This window comes from Lepus europaeus, chromosome 18 (genome assembly GCF_033115175.1).
Source record: "Lepus europaeus isolate LE1 chromosome 18, mLepTim1.pri, whole genome shotgun sequence".
Classification (NCBI taxonomy): Eukaryota; Metazoa; Chordata; class Mammalia; order Lagomorpha; family Leporidae; genus Lepus; species Lepus europaeus.
Window position 1 is genome coordinate 39646385 of NC_084844.1, and position 14340 is coordinate 39660724.

Below are 14340 nucleotides of genomic sequence, written 5' to 3' on the forward strand. Positions count from 1 at the left end.
AGAAAGATGCAGAGATGATTGAATACAGAATGCCTTTCTCTACAAGTGGTTCCCGGTCTGAGATAGCAATGGCCTGGGCTACCACACCATAGATGTTCGTGGCCAGGGAGTATTTAGCAGAGTGACTCTCACCTGTTAGCACACCCGGGGCTTTGTGGAGCTGATGCCCTCGTACCAGACCTTCTGAAGACACACACATTGTGCTGAGGGCAGCTGGCCTCAGGCCAGGCCACCTGAGCCGCGTTAGTGTGAATGGCATGGGCAGAGTTGGAGGACTGCAGGCAGCGTGTTCTTGGAGCACCAGGGTAATCACAGGCAGTAATGGGGAAGCCCCAGGAAAGAGTTGACTGCCTCCCTGTCCTGCCCAGCCATGGCTCTAGGCAGAGACTGGGGGATGGTGAGAGCAGTAGTTGATTGCTATCCCCTAGAAGAACTGAGAAGGAGAAGCCTGGTCAAAGGCCCTCTGTATGGATGGGCAGAAGTCCTCATATGAGTCTGGGGAAAGGCTAGGGAAAGGCCCCTTGGGCTGGAGGACTTCCTCCTAGCAGGACAGGGCAGCCCTATTTGCAGCCCATTTCATAAAACCAACAGGAAACTTCTCAGAAGGCCATGTGGGATGTGCTGATGGGCAGAGGAGACCAGGAGAGGGCACTTCAAGCAGCAGGTGAAGCCAGGCCAGGATCTGGGGTAGAGAAGGGAGCCACCAGCACACACTGATGGGACTCCACCTGCCAGTCGCAGGGGCAGGGGTGTGACCAGCACCAGCTAGTCAATCATCCCTGCTCTGCCCATGAGGAAATGAAAGCCCAGAGAGGCTGAGCATGGATGAGGATTGCACAACTGGGGAGAGCTCACCCCAAGAGGCTCGGACCTTCGGTTTCTGGTTGGGGGTAAAGGGTGGTCTGAGCAGATGAGGTATGGGTAAGGCAAGGCTGCTGCTTCTAACGAGGTCTAGGTTCATGGTCAGCCCTTTGCCCCTGATCCCTGCTCTGCATACAGTCTTATTCACAAATCTGAGAAGTCACTGCCTTCTCCCTTTCAGGGATGTGGAAACAATGTCAAGGCGAGGCTCATCCACTGAGGTCACTGAGGCATCCCTCTGTTTTAGCAGAAGTCCAGGCCTCCTGCAGCACCTGGGGTGGGTCCGTTCACTCCCACTGAGTCGGGGAGAATTCCCTGGGATTTCCCAGATGACTGGAGGCATGGCTGGGCCCAGACTGGGAGGGGTGGGAGTGGCTGGTGGCCTCCCTCTGGCCACTGGACAGCTCCAGAATGGGGCCAGAGTATGACCTGCTGTCAGGGCTGAGAGTTCATCTCTGTAAACTGGCGCCCATCTGCCTTTTGGGGACACTCAATGGAGCTGGGAATTTCCCACTGTCAGGATCTGGGAGGGAATTCCAGGCGTTATTGTGAAGCCCTAGAGCAGGAAGAGATCCTGGCCACATGGAGATAGGGCTGTCCATGTCTGACCCTGCCATTTCCCTACCTGATCTCCTTGGTTTGGCTTGGCTTGGCTGTGCCTCTTTCTACAGAAAGCCCAGCTAAGAAGTCAAAAGAGCAGACCCAAAGCTTCAGTGGGAGAGAATTGACCAAAAAAAAAAAAAGATATTTGTTTTGTTTTTTCAAGATCTATTTGTTTATTTGAAAGAATTAGAGATAGAGGGAGGGACACAGAGAGAGAGAGAGAGAGAGATATTTTCCAGCCTCTGGATCATTCCCCAGATGGCCACAATGACCATGGCTGTGCTGGGCCAAAGCCAGGAGTCAGGTCTTCATGTGGATACAAGGGCCCAAGCACTTAGGCCATCTTCTGCTGCTTTTCCCAGGCCATTGGCAAGGAGCTGGATCAGAAATACTGCAGCTGGGACAAAAACCAGTGCTGATATGGGACGCTGTCGTTGCCAGCAGCAGCTTTACCCACTATGCGACAATGCTGATCTCCCCGCCCCCCAAAAGGATAGTTGGATGCATTTCATTGTTGTTTAGTGAATGTCCACAAGATACACAGAACTATGCTGGACTCTGTGAGGGAGTTAGATACTGAATAAAGAGAAGGAAATGTCTGGGGTTCTAGATGAAAAGTGGGAGAGGGACTCAAGTTCACAGACCTATGCATCACATTAGGTGTGAGGCACTGACTTTAGCATGTTTCATGTAACCCTTAGAATGCCCATATTGGATGTGTGCTACTATTGTTCTCATTTTACAGGCAAGAAGCCTGAGATTCCACGAGGTTAAACAACTTGCCCAATGCAATCAGGCTTTGAGTTTTGATGCAAGAGTCCATAAATCTCTCACCCTACCACTCTTCCTGCCCAAATGTTTTGCAGACTGGGACCCTTTAGCCAGAACTTTCTGTATATACAGTTCCATTTTAATACCAGGAACCTCAGAATCACAGGAGCATCAGTCAGAAAATTATTTCAGTGTATTCAGTATTGGAGGCTCGGATTTGAACGGAGAACAGAATTGCACTGCATCATTAGGAACAGGGGCTGGCAAAACAAATGTGCCCTGACTCATGCTCTGGCTGTGCTTGTCACCAGTTAACCTCAGAAATGGGGCTTCGACTGGAATCCTAGGTTTTCTCTCCTTCTGATTTTGTAATGCAAGTTGTGGAGCCATAGCAGCCTTTAATTCACTGCACATATCTCTTTAGCCACTGCTAGGTCTTGCTTGGTTTACTGGTTTCCAGATGCCTGAGGCTACTTAAAATAATGAGGTCACAAGAGTCAATTTAGCTTAAACCACATCGTTGGGTCTGTGAGACATAACTTATTTATGCTGATTATTCATGCATTTAGTAAAAAGTTAAGGGCTTGGGCTTCCACATGCATGCAATTAACTACTGTATCTCCTTGCATCTTGGCAATGGTTTCTAATGGTTGAGTTGGGTCTCATAAGCACTGGCATTGCTTCCTTCCTTCCTTCCTTCCTTCAATCATTTATTTGGCACCAATTTTATTAACAGCCTCCTATGCTCTTGATATTGCAGTGATGAATAAGATAAAGGCCCTGCCATCGAGGACTTCAGAGCCCTTGACCCCGGAGAAAACCCATTCGACTACCTCACTGCACCTGCTGCTGGTGTAGAGGATGCGTAGCATGAAACATCTAGATTTTCCATAAGATGAGTTTTCATTTTGAATTTTCAGAAACTTGATACTGCCTTTGCTACATAAGGGTTTGCCTTGGGATTCGGTTCTTTTCTTTAGAATCAGGAGAATTTTTGGAGTATCATTCCCATAAGCCCAGTAGCCAGGAACAGGCAGTGCATTGGGATGGGGCTGTAAGTGTTGGGAGTAGCAGACTGTCTTCTTGAACTGAAATAGGACTTTGGATGGAGCTTCATGTGGCTTCAGAAAGGGTAGAGGCCAATTTTTCTAGGTATGGGTCATGAGGTCCATCAAATTTCCAGCCTTAGCTTTAAAGGTTATCTTGGGACTATGTGGCCCATGGTTTATTCTGATCACTTGATGCTGTGATTTCAAAGCTGGACAGGAACCATCTCATCTCCACCCTCTACTCACTTTCTGCCAGAGTCTGCTAGAGCCTTGGGCAGTTTCACGGAAAGGATGACTCAGCGTGATGACCATTCATGCAGAAACAATGAGCCATGAAACGGGCACCATGAAGGTGAAGAGGGAGACCAAGTACTTCCTAACAACACCCATTCTTCAGCACCAGCTTCAAGAGCAGGGGGTAGGGACTCTCTTGGTACCACTGACGTACAAATGCGCATGTATCTACGTGAACACCTGTGGATCAGAGTGGAGACCGTTACATAATAGGATCCACTAGAGTCTTGCAAAAAGCAGAGAAACAAGAATCATTGGAGACCGGTTCTTCTAGTTAGCAGGTTCCTGCTTTCCAGTACTGAGAGTTGAGATAAATTCACAGACCCACACATACTTTCCCACCCCCTAAAAGGTGTATGTTGCTATTTGCTTTCATTTAACTTCAAATTCTACCCTAGCCCAAGGCTAATTCTCTGACTCTGTATGGACAGACAAGATGATAGAGATGAAAGCTAAATCATCTTTGAGCCTTGCTGTTGTAACAGATAACATACTTGGTGTGAATCCAAGATTTGTGACTTCTGTGACAATCAACTTATCAGAGTGCTCTGAGATTGAGTTCATGCTCTGGAAATTAAATTTACCACCTGCAAGAAAGCACAGTTACCAGAATGGTCTTTAAAGGATGTGCTTAGTTTTAATTTTCCATACCACAAGAAGAAATGGGAAAAGGGTATGGCATGAAAATCATGCATTATGGGCAAAAATAAATTGCTAGTTGTGATCCTTTACAAAACTCTTTGGGCCACAAAAATAATTCCCAGCGTGTGTCCCAGGACTTATTCCTTCTAGGAAACTCTTATTTTTCATAACTACCTGAAAGCTTTCTAAAAAATGCAGATTTCTGGGCTCTACCTACCAAGATTCATTCAATATGTGTATGAGTCAGCGAAAGCAAACCTTGCACCAAACAACTCCATGGTTTCAATGGCTGAATAGGATAAAAACTCGTTTTTCATGCTACAGTCCATTTATGGATCCATGAAGGCAGAGTTCTGCATTTCACACCTGGTTATCTGGGACCCAACCTCCACTCCCACCCTTTTGCACCCCCCCCCAATCTGGTACCTCTGTCATTCCCCATGGCCACAGAGTCCTTTCCAGGGTCTTCTGTGTCCATCCCACAAATGAGGACATGGAGTACAGCTACAGAAATGCATCTGCTCTTAATTGCTGTAGCTGGGACAGCCATGTCTCTTCCACTCACATCTCACGGGTAAGAATTTGGCCATGGTCCCATGCAGGGGTCTGGGAAATGTACTCTGTGTGCTGAGGAAGAAAAGGCAACGTGGTGAAAAATTAAGCAGCACAGCCATGGTTGGCATGGGGACACAACTATGTATGTATGTATACATTTTATTGTGCATATTTGAGGTTGCAAATATTATTTGATTGCAAGCATCTTTGGTACCTCCACCAAGGATGAAGCCCATTTTCTTGAGAAATTCCTACCTGAAGGAATGCATATGGTTATCAGCAAGTGGGTGCTAACCTACTCTGATATACAGATTGCCTTACAGCCACAGAAATGGAAACACACAAGGCAAGCACCCACTAGTCTCCTATAGTTTCTTGTTTGCGGCCACAGCTTTGCCAGTTGCAGCCCAACCCTGCAATTCTACAATCCAAGAAATGAAGGATCAGCAATTAAGAAGGCTCAATCCACCTATCTGGGAGTCAAGTTCTCCATCCATAACATAGGAATTTTCATCAAAAAAGCTAGTTGAAGTGTCTATCACATTGCCTGCCACATCTTAGGTATGTGATAAGTGTTGGAAAGTACTTAACAGAGGGCTGAGCTTTTAGGATCTCAGATCATGATGGGATTCACAGTCCAGAGATAGAGTGGACCTTGCTACTCTAAGTGTACTCTATAGATCGGCAGTCTTTGTGTCGTCTGAGGTTATGAGAAATGCACTCTCAAGTCTCACTCCAGGACTACTGGTGAGAATTCACCACTTAACAAGATCTAAATATGATTCAACCACAGAACCAGATCTTCCTATTCAGGTTTCAAATTCCCCAAGATGGAGGTGTGTCCAATGTCATTACCACAAGCTCCTGTACTTGAGGGGCATAGAAAAAGGGCAGAGTGTGATGGTCAGGGCCAGTGCACCATACTCTGGGAGAGAAAAAACGATGATAGTCCTGTTGGGGAGGCATCATTTCCATGTCCCAACAGGATTCTTGCTGTCCCGATTTTCTAATTAAAAGTCCCTCCTTGGAGCTACTCCTGTCCTCTGCTGCTCATTCAGGTTTTTGGTCCACGTCCTGCTGTAGCCGCTCTTGTTATTTCTTAGAAAGATGCCTGCTTTTGTCGTTTTTGAGGGGTGTTCAAGGACAGACATGGGGCACGCACAGAGTAATGGAGCTTTTAGATCCTAACTTGTGGTTCCAGAGGTAAAGAGGAGATTGTGTGGCGTGCAGGTGGTCATGGTGATGGAGTGACTGAAAACAGACTGGACAAGATGTTAAAGTAATGGGAAAACCTCACGGTATATAGCCTTTGAATTGTATGTGAGGAAGCTGTTGCCTACCTCCATGGAGCTGAAAGACAGCTGCAAGTCAACAACTGTAATAATAGCATATTCTCTCTCTCTGTTATCTAATTCTGGTAACAAACATAAAAACAAATAAAATGATAACCTTTTATTTTTACAGACATTTATGATCTATATATATTTTTTCAATATATTTATTTATTTGAAAGGGCGAGAGAGAGAGAGAGAGAGAACTTTCATCTTCTGATTCACTCCTCAAATGACTCAACAGCTAAGGCTAAGCTAGGCTGAAACCAGGAGCCTGGCACTCCATCCAGGTTTTTGACATGGGTGGTAGGGGCCCAAGTACTTGGACCAACTTCTGTTGCTTTCCCAGGTGTAGTAGCAGAAGTGGAGCAGCCAGGACTTGAACTGGCACTCATGTTGGATGCCAGCTTCCCAGGCAGTGGTTAACCCACGGTGCCATGATACTGGCACCTATATAACAATGTTTAGGCATTTGTCGATTTAGTGCTTATTTATTGAGCATGTGTAATATATCAGAAACCAGGCCAACCACTAGGATTAAAATGGTGAAAAAGACATCGGCACATTGTATATGGAATTTACACGGTAGTGGGTTTGGCTAATTTTCACTGGTGTCTGCCAGGTGCAGTCACTGTGCTTCCAAGGACTCTTCATTAGTGATTCTCTGAGGTTGATACATTTACTCATACAGAGTTGATAGGAGTTCCCAAGCCTCAACAGTGTAGGTGACTGTCCGAGGAGATTAGAGCTGCTGGCGGATGAGCCAGCTTCTTGGCTCTGACACGGTCACCCGTTGTGACCCTTCCATTCCTGGCCCTCGGGGCTGCACAGAATCTGACAAGGATAGTGGTGCTCAGTAGGCTTGGGAGACAGAGAACATTCTAGGAAGCAGAGCTTGAGTAGGTAAGAAGCTGAAGAGACAGTGATGAGAGGACAGGGCGCCCCTTGAGGAAAGGACCATTTCTGGAGTTAGAGCTGAGGCCAGAGGGTTAAGGGGGCCTTTGCAAAAGGACAGATGTTGCTTATTATAGATAGAGTCCAGGCTAGGCAGTCATGGAAGAGAGGCACAATGAGGATGACCAAGTAGGCTGGGACCAGACAGTGGTGGGACATGGCTAGTCCTTTATCCTTTAGGCAACATGGAACCCTCAACACACGCAGGAGTTCTGTTTAAGTAAGGTCACTGACGCAGGAAGATGGGATTTGAATCGAGCAGGGTTTGTCTAGGATGATGAGCTCTGCCAAAAATGGGTCAGAAAGCCGTCACTGTCCCCATCCCCAGCCTCCCTTCCCTGATGGATAGCTCATCACCAGTTCTCAAACTTTAATGTGTATTTCACAGGGTGGGAAGGGGGGAGGACTTGTTAAAATGCAAATTCTGATCAAATAGCTCTGGGGCAGGCCCAAGACTCTGCATTTCTAACAAGCTTCCAGGTAAAGCAGATGCTGACTCTTTGGGGACCACACTGTGTAGCAAGATGCAGAGAATGATTGCAATGTGCACAGAGCACCTTCGCCCTGCTGGCGCTCGGCTGAACTCTTTGTGTATACACTTCATTCAGCACAACAATGAAGAGGCAGCTAGGATTATTATCCCTATCAGAAAGAACCTGGATTTCAGAGAGGTTAGGCAATTTGTTCAAAGCTACATAGACATTTTAGCCCGGTCTCTTTGAATCTTTCATGCCATGCAGAACAAATAAAATGCAGTCAGATAGTCGATGGACTTCTCATTAGATTTCAGATCCTGCCTGCAGACACCCTGTTGTTATTTTAACCACGAGAAAGAGTCAATCATTACTCATATCCAGAAAGGAAGCAAGAAGCAGTGTTCTTTTCATCTCGTGATCAGGAGGGATGCTTTTAAGGAAGAAGCATGCATGGTGCCGGGTAGAGGGAGGGAAGTCCATGAGAACAGTGAAGCAAGCATCATTTTGTGCCGCTGTTGGATGTGGCATCTCAGCGTGAGGGGCTGGGGGAGGAAGTGTCTGCGGGCCGAGGCAGGTGCAGGAGTCGTTTGTTTCTTCTTCTTAAAACAAAGCATGGCAGGCAGCCCAGAAATGTCTCACTGCCACTGCTGGGGATTTTGGGATGGAGAGAATGCTCCGGAGGTTATGTAAGCCAGCATTGCGACATCCTTGCCTGGGGTTTCCCATTCTCTCGGCCCCAGAAGAAGGTGAGGTTTAGACTCAAAGCTGAGAAAGCCCATGGGATCAATGAGAGGCGGTAGCTGAGAAGGGCTTTGATGGACTCCCTCTTGCCCTCAGGACAGTCTGGCTGTCCTTGTGACAGGTTAGGTTGTGTTAGGTTCACGTGGCAATACATGAAATCTGATTCTTGTGGCCAGGAGCTGGGGTGGCAGAGCCAGTGTTTTATGTGAATTACCGACCCCAGCCTCACCTACCACCTCTTTTTCAAGCCTTCTCCTAGACCCACTGAATCAGAATTTGTAGGGTCAGAGATGGGCTTTCATTTTTAATAAGTTTCCAGGTGATTCCAAGGACTCCATTAGCAACATGAAAAACCTGGTCAAGACAAAAAAGAAAGAATACAGGCTCTGAAGTCAGACAAACTTTTCAGACTTGTGCCTCCTCCAAGTGGCTTGTTAGCTGTGTGACCTTGTGCAAATCACTTGACCTCACTGCTTCCGATCTGTAAAAGGTGTTTGCAACGGCCTATACAGAGGGCTGTTTTGAGGATCACTAATACAACTGAGTCTGTGAGTGTTCGCTGCTTCTCAGTACTTAGTAGGTATTTGTGTGCTTAAATTCAGGGTCTTCCAGGCCCCAGTCTTGTTTCTTATTGAAACCTCCTCAGGGGCTTATCTGAGGACATTTTAGTTGGTGGTTGGAAGGCTCTGGGAGGTGGGGAGGATGCTGTAGTAGGGTTTGCTTTCATTATATTTGCAACATATAGGCTTTGAGATGGGTGTGGAGAATCATGGCTTCATTAGCCTGGGGCAGTGTTCTGATTTCAACAAGAAGCATTTTAATGAGGATGAGACAGATATTAACCTTGTATTCCACAAATGTAGGCACACACATGAGGCCCAGGATGGTCTCATGATGTGGCATAAATAACAGAACAGTGAAGTTGATCTAGGGTGTACTTAAAAAGGTGTATGCTTTGGAACGAAAGAGTGAGGACGCATTGTTCCTTTCCTGCTGGCCAGAGCAGCCTGCAGACCACACGCTACCTGCTGTGGGGTGGGGGAGGAGTAGGTCTCACCTTTCAGAGGAGAAAACATAGGGTGGTAAGCGAGTCAAGTTGAAAAGTTTTTATAGGGAGTGGAGTGGTTTAATTTAAGTGGAAAGAGGCAATGCTGTGGCTGCATGCAACTGTCTGGAAGCAGGAATTGGGGAAGTGGTCAGAAAGAGTAGAATTAGGACCCTGCAGTGGAATGTTCCAAAACACAGGCTTCAGTTCCTTCTATAGAACTTCAATAACAGCTACTTCTAGTGGACTTTTCTATCTCATTCCTGGATTGCCTTATGTCATCAGTCTTCTAACAGTCTTGCCTAGCAGGCATTTTCCCCTCTACTTTTCAGATGATGCAACAGGTTCAGAGAGAGGAAATGACTGGTCAAAGTCACATCAAAAGGGTTGGGTTCAAGATCTACATCTGAACTCCAATGACTCTGCCTACTCCTTGTGTTGGGCTCTCTACCTAGAAGCAGAGGAACCTGTGGAGGGGATGAGTTGCCTTGGAAAGTGATCCCCGTTGCTGAAGAAGACCTTCTGTCAAGGATTCCATGGAAAGCACTAAAAAAAGCAGCTTTGTTTAGGAGTTAAAAGCTGAGACATCACCTTAGTAACACAGTTGCTGAGGTTTTATTGTTGGTGGTGGGTTGTTCTCAAGAGTTTGGTCCTGGGCTACATACCTGCGGTGAGCACTCAATAACTGTCAGCTCGGTATCCCATATGGGCACCAGTTGTGTCCTGGCTGCTCCTCTTCTGATCCAGCTCTCTGCTAGTGTCCTGGGACAGTAGTGGAAGATGGTTCAAGTGCTTGGGCTCCTGTGCCCGCATGGGAGTCCTGGAGGAGGCTCCTGGCTCCTGGCTGCTGGTTTCAGATCGGCTCAGATCCAGTCCTTGTGACCATTTGGGGAGTGGACCAGTGGACTAATAAGACCTCTCCCTCTGTCTCTCCTCTCTGTTTGTAATGCTACCTCTCAAATAAATAAAATCTTAAAAAAAAAGGCTTGGGTCATCTGGGATGGCCACAAAGGTCATCCTAGTCTTGAATGCTCAGACAATTGTCCCCTCTTATGCTCTACTGTTAGACACTTTCAATCCCAAACCCAGTGAAGAATTCCATGCTGGGTTGCAGCCAGTATTCCAATGAGCATAGAGGAGGAACACTCATGGGAACTGCATGGGTCTTCTTGGAACTGAAAGGGCATAACTTTAGATTTGAATCTAGTGCCTCTCGCTACTTGATGATAATTTTGAGCAAGTCACTTAACAGCTTTAAGCCTCAGTTTGGGAGTCACTGAGTGGCTTATAAACACCCTACAAAACTAGAAGTCCGTGTGTACACATTCAGAAAGGCCCAGAAGCTCCCACCTCTGGCTTACTTTGAAGCACTGAGAAAGAAGCGAAAGCTAAGGTGGTATTGTCAAAAGCCCAGGTGATGTTGAAGATGAGCCCCAACATACATACAGAGCCCATCGGCAAAGACTGGGAGGTGTTTTGATTTCAGACACCTGAGAAAATCTCTTTCCAATCAAAGTTGACCACTAAGCATACTGAGAAGAGACTTCGGTGATCACACATGCCAAAAAAAAAAAAAAGAAGCAGACTTTACAGATTACATCAGAAAGATCATTAAATAAACAAGTAGAAAGCAACAACAAAACTTGATAGAGAGTCTGATTTTCAGACTTGCCACATTATATTATTCAAAATGTTCAGTTTCCTACTAAAATTTTGAGACATGAAAAGAAACAAGGAGATAAACACATGAATAAACATAGCAGAAGAAGTCAATATAAACTCTCCTTGAAGAAGTCCAGATGTTGGAATTTCTATCTCAAATTTAAAAAATTTAACCTTCCATTTAAAAAAAAACTAGAAACAGAAGAGAAACCCAAGCACAAACTGAGCAGAAAGAAGGAAATAATGACAATAAGATTGGATAAAAAATGAATACTATAGAAAATAGAAAAACAATGGAGAAAATAAATAAAAGTTGGCTTTTTTAAAAGATTAACAGTTGAAGAACATTAATTAGAATAACCAAGGAAAAGTAATGTTCAAATGACCTAAATTGAGGATAAAAGAAATGATATTATTATTACTTGCATTTTAGAAATGAGAAGGATTATAAGGGAATACCATCAATGATAGCATGAACAACTCTGCGTCATACACCGGGTGGGAGAGGAAAATCTCTTCCCATAAGATCAGGAAAAAGATAAAGATGTCTATTCCCAATACTCCTACACAACACTGTGCTAGTGGTTCTTCCAGGGAAATTGGGCAAAGAAAAGAAATAGAGCAGGGGGCTGGTACTATGGCCTCTGCCTGGAGTGCCAACATCCCATATGGGTGCCAGTTCGAGACACGGCTGCTCCACTTCTGATCCAGCTCTCTGCTATGGCCTGGGAAAGCAGTAGAAGATGGCCCAAGTCCTTGGGCTCCTTCCCCCATGTAAGAGACCTGGAAGAAGCTCCAGGCTCCTGGCTTTGGGTCTGCCCTGCTCCAGCTGTGGCGGCCATTTGGGGAGTGAACCATCAGATGGAAGATCTTTCTCCCTGTCTCTCCCTATCTATGTCTGTAACTCTGCCTCTCAAACAAATATATAAATAAATAACATCTTTAAAAAAGAAATATAACATATTCAGACTAGAAAAACTATATTTAGAGATGACATGATCTTAAAAAAGAAAACTCTAAGGAAATCCACACACCAAACAAACATCATGTTGATCAAAATACTAGTGCGGTTCTCATAGAAGTTAACATGATGATCTCAACATTTATATTAAGGTTCAAGGGACCAGAATATTCAAAAAAGTCCTGAGAAAGAGGAACTAAGTTGGAAGACTCACAATTCACAATTTCAATACTCTATATAAAGCTACATTCACAAAGATCATGTGGTGCTAGCATATAGATCAATGAACTGGAAGTGAGAGTTCAGAAAAAGCCCACACACCAATGGTCAGTTGATTCCCAACAAGGGATAGAGGAATGAATATTCACTAAATGTACTACTGAGGCAACTGGATAGCCACATACAAATGAATGAAGTTGGACCAATACCTCACACCACACACTAAAATGAACTCAAAACAAAGTTCTATATGTAAGAGATAAAGCTATTTTTTTTAAAAAAGCATACATCTTTGTGACCTTGGATTACAACATGATTACTTTAGCTATGACATCAAAACAGATGCAACAAAAGAAAAAAACATGTAAAACTTTATCAAAATCAAAAGTGCTTGTACCTCACAGGACCCTATTAAGAAAGGGAAAAGACAGTCTGAAAAATGAGAGACTGTAATTACAAATCATATGTCTATTACAGGTCCAGTATCCAGGACACATAAAGAACAATTACAGTGCAATAATGAAAAGGCAAGTAATCCAGTTTCTTAAAATGTGAACATGACTTGAGTAGACATTTCTTCAAGGAAGGTATACAAATGACCACTAAGCGCATGGAAACATCTGAACATCTTTATTCATTAGAGAAATGCAAGTCAAAACCACAGTAATATACCCCTTGGTACCCACAGGGTGGCCGCAGCACAGCAGACAGCCATCGGTGAGCGCTGGTGAGAATACGGAGAGATTAGCATCCTCAGCCAATGCTGGAGAGAGACGAAGGGGCCACCAGGGAGACGATTCTGGCAGTTTCTCGAAAAGCCAGAGAATTACCACATTGTCCTGCAATTCTACCCTCGCTACTTATCTCAGAGTGCACGTGTAGTACTTGCAGGAGCCAGATCATTGTGCAACCCTGAGCCGTGCCGCAGCATCCCCGTGCAGCCCCTGTGCCCACCTGACGTCTGCGCGCATCAGGAGGCTGTGCTGAGGGGTTGGCGTATGTATGCCACCCAGGCGTGAGTGAGCGCACTCTGGGGGCTTGCCCGGCAGCACAGTCACTGCGTTTCTCAGGACCATCCTGTCCTTGGGTGATTATGGCTGCTCTGATACTTGCAGCCACATGGATGGCATTTGAGTACATCATGCTAAATGGAACACGCCAGTCACAGAACCGCACCGGCTGTGGGTGAAGTGGCCCAAATTAGGAGAGATTACAACATAGACTGTGGGCTGGGAAGCAGCAGAGTGGCCACTCACGGCGATGGGGTTGTTTGGTTTGTGCCCCTGGGATGATGAGATGTTCTGGAATTAAGCAGTGAGGATGCTTGCATGAGTTGGAAAGCTTACAAGAACCACAGACTATACACATCCGAAGAATGAATAGTACAGTGTGAATTCTGTATTGGATCTCCATTTCCAAAGGGCTGTGATATTACAGATACATAGCCCTGAATACTGCTTGGCACACAGGCGATAGGCAATGACTATTTTATTTTTACTGTTTCTTTGTCCATTGAGCTCCTTAAAAGGTCAGCCTGGGCTGCTTGCTGGAGACCTCGTCTTATCGGGCTGGCTGTCCTGTCATGTCTCAGCTGCCTGTGGGCCTGATGTGTCTTTAGCCTCAGACTCCCTTTCACCATAGAGGGTCAATCTCTGACCTCTTGGAAGTTACTCTTTGCTTCTGTGGCTTTTCCCCAGCCTGCAAGCAGCAAGGCTCCTGGACTAGGTGTGATGAGCTCAGGCCAGACACAGAATCAAGCTCCTGCCTGGGCCTGAGCTCCCACGTCTGCCTTCCCCGGCTGTCTTTCCTCACCTGCCTTCCCGTCTGGTCTTCCAGGGTCACTCAGGGCCCCATCTGAGCGGTGCGGGGAGTGGGGCCAGGGGCCCAATGATGCCGAGAGGGCCTGTAGGGTCTGTGCCTTTGCGAACGTGCAACGTGCATGTGGTGACCCAAAGGGAAAAGGCTGCTGACAATGAACGGCCGCCATCGTCCGGTTCCCGGAACGAGGAAGGAAGCTGCAGCTCCACTGGGAAAACGCGTTCAGGGTGCCTCGTGCTCAGCAGTTTCAGATCTCCAAGCCTTTCGTGGAAGGGAGTGGAGAGGAACAAAGAGCCCGTTTCTCCATGTGAGAAAGGGGCGGGGGACCTCCTTGCGCAGAGCTTCCTGATGGAGACAC

The 14340-nt window shown here is 46.0% G+C and overlaps 1 long non-coding RNA gene across 4 annotated transcripts in view; it reads left to right on the top strand.

The window, feature by feature from the left end:
- The window catches only part of LOC133776883 (uncharacterized), a 28587-nt gene extending 14947 nt beyond the window's left edge, over positions 1-13640 (top strand). The window contains exons 3-4 of one of the 4 annotated variants that reach the window (XR_009868456.1): positions 1043-1138; positions 2996-6194. This is a non-coding gene — a long non-coding RNA (uncharacterized LOC133776883). Of the gene's footprint in view, positions 1-1042; positions 1139-2995; positions 6195-9654; positions 10307-12641 lie in introns of those variants that run through there. The other 3 variants (XR_009868457.1, XR_009868458.1, XR_009868459.1) reach the window with 3 other exon arrangements.
- Positions 13641-14340: the final 700 nt, after the last annotated feature.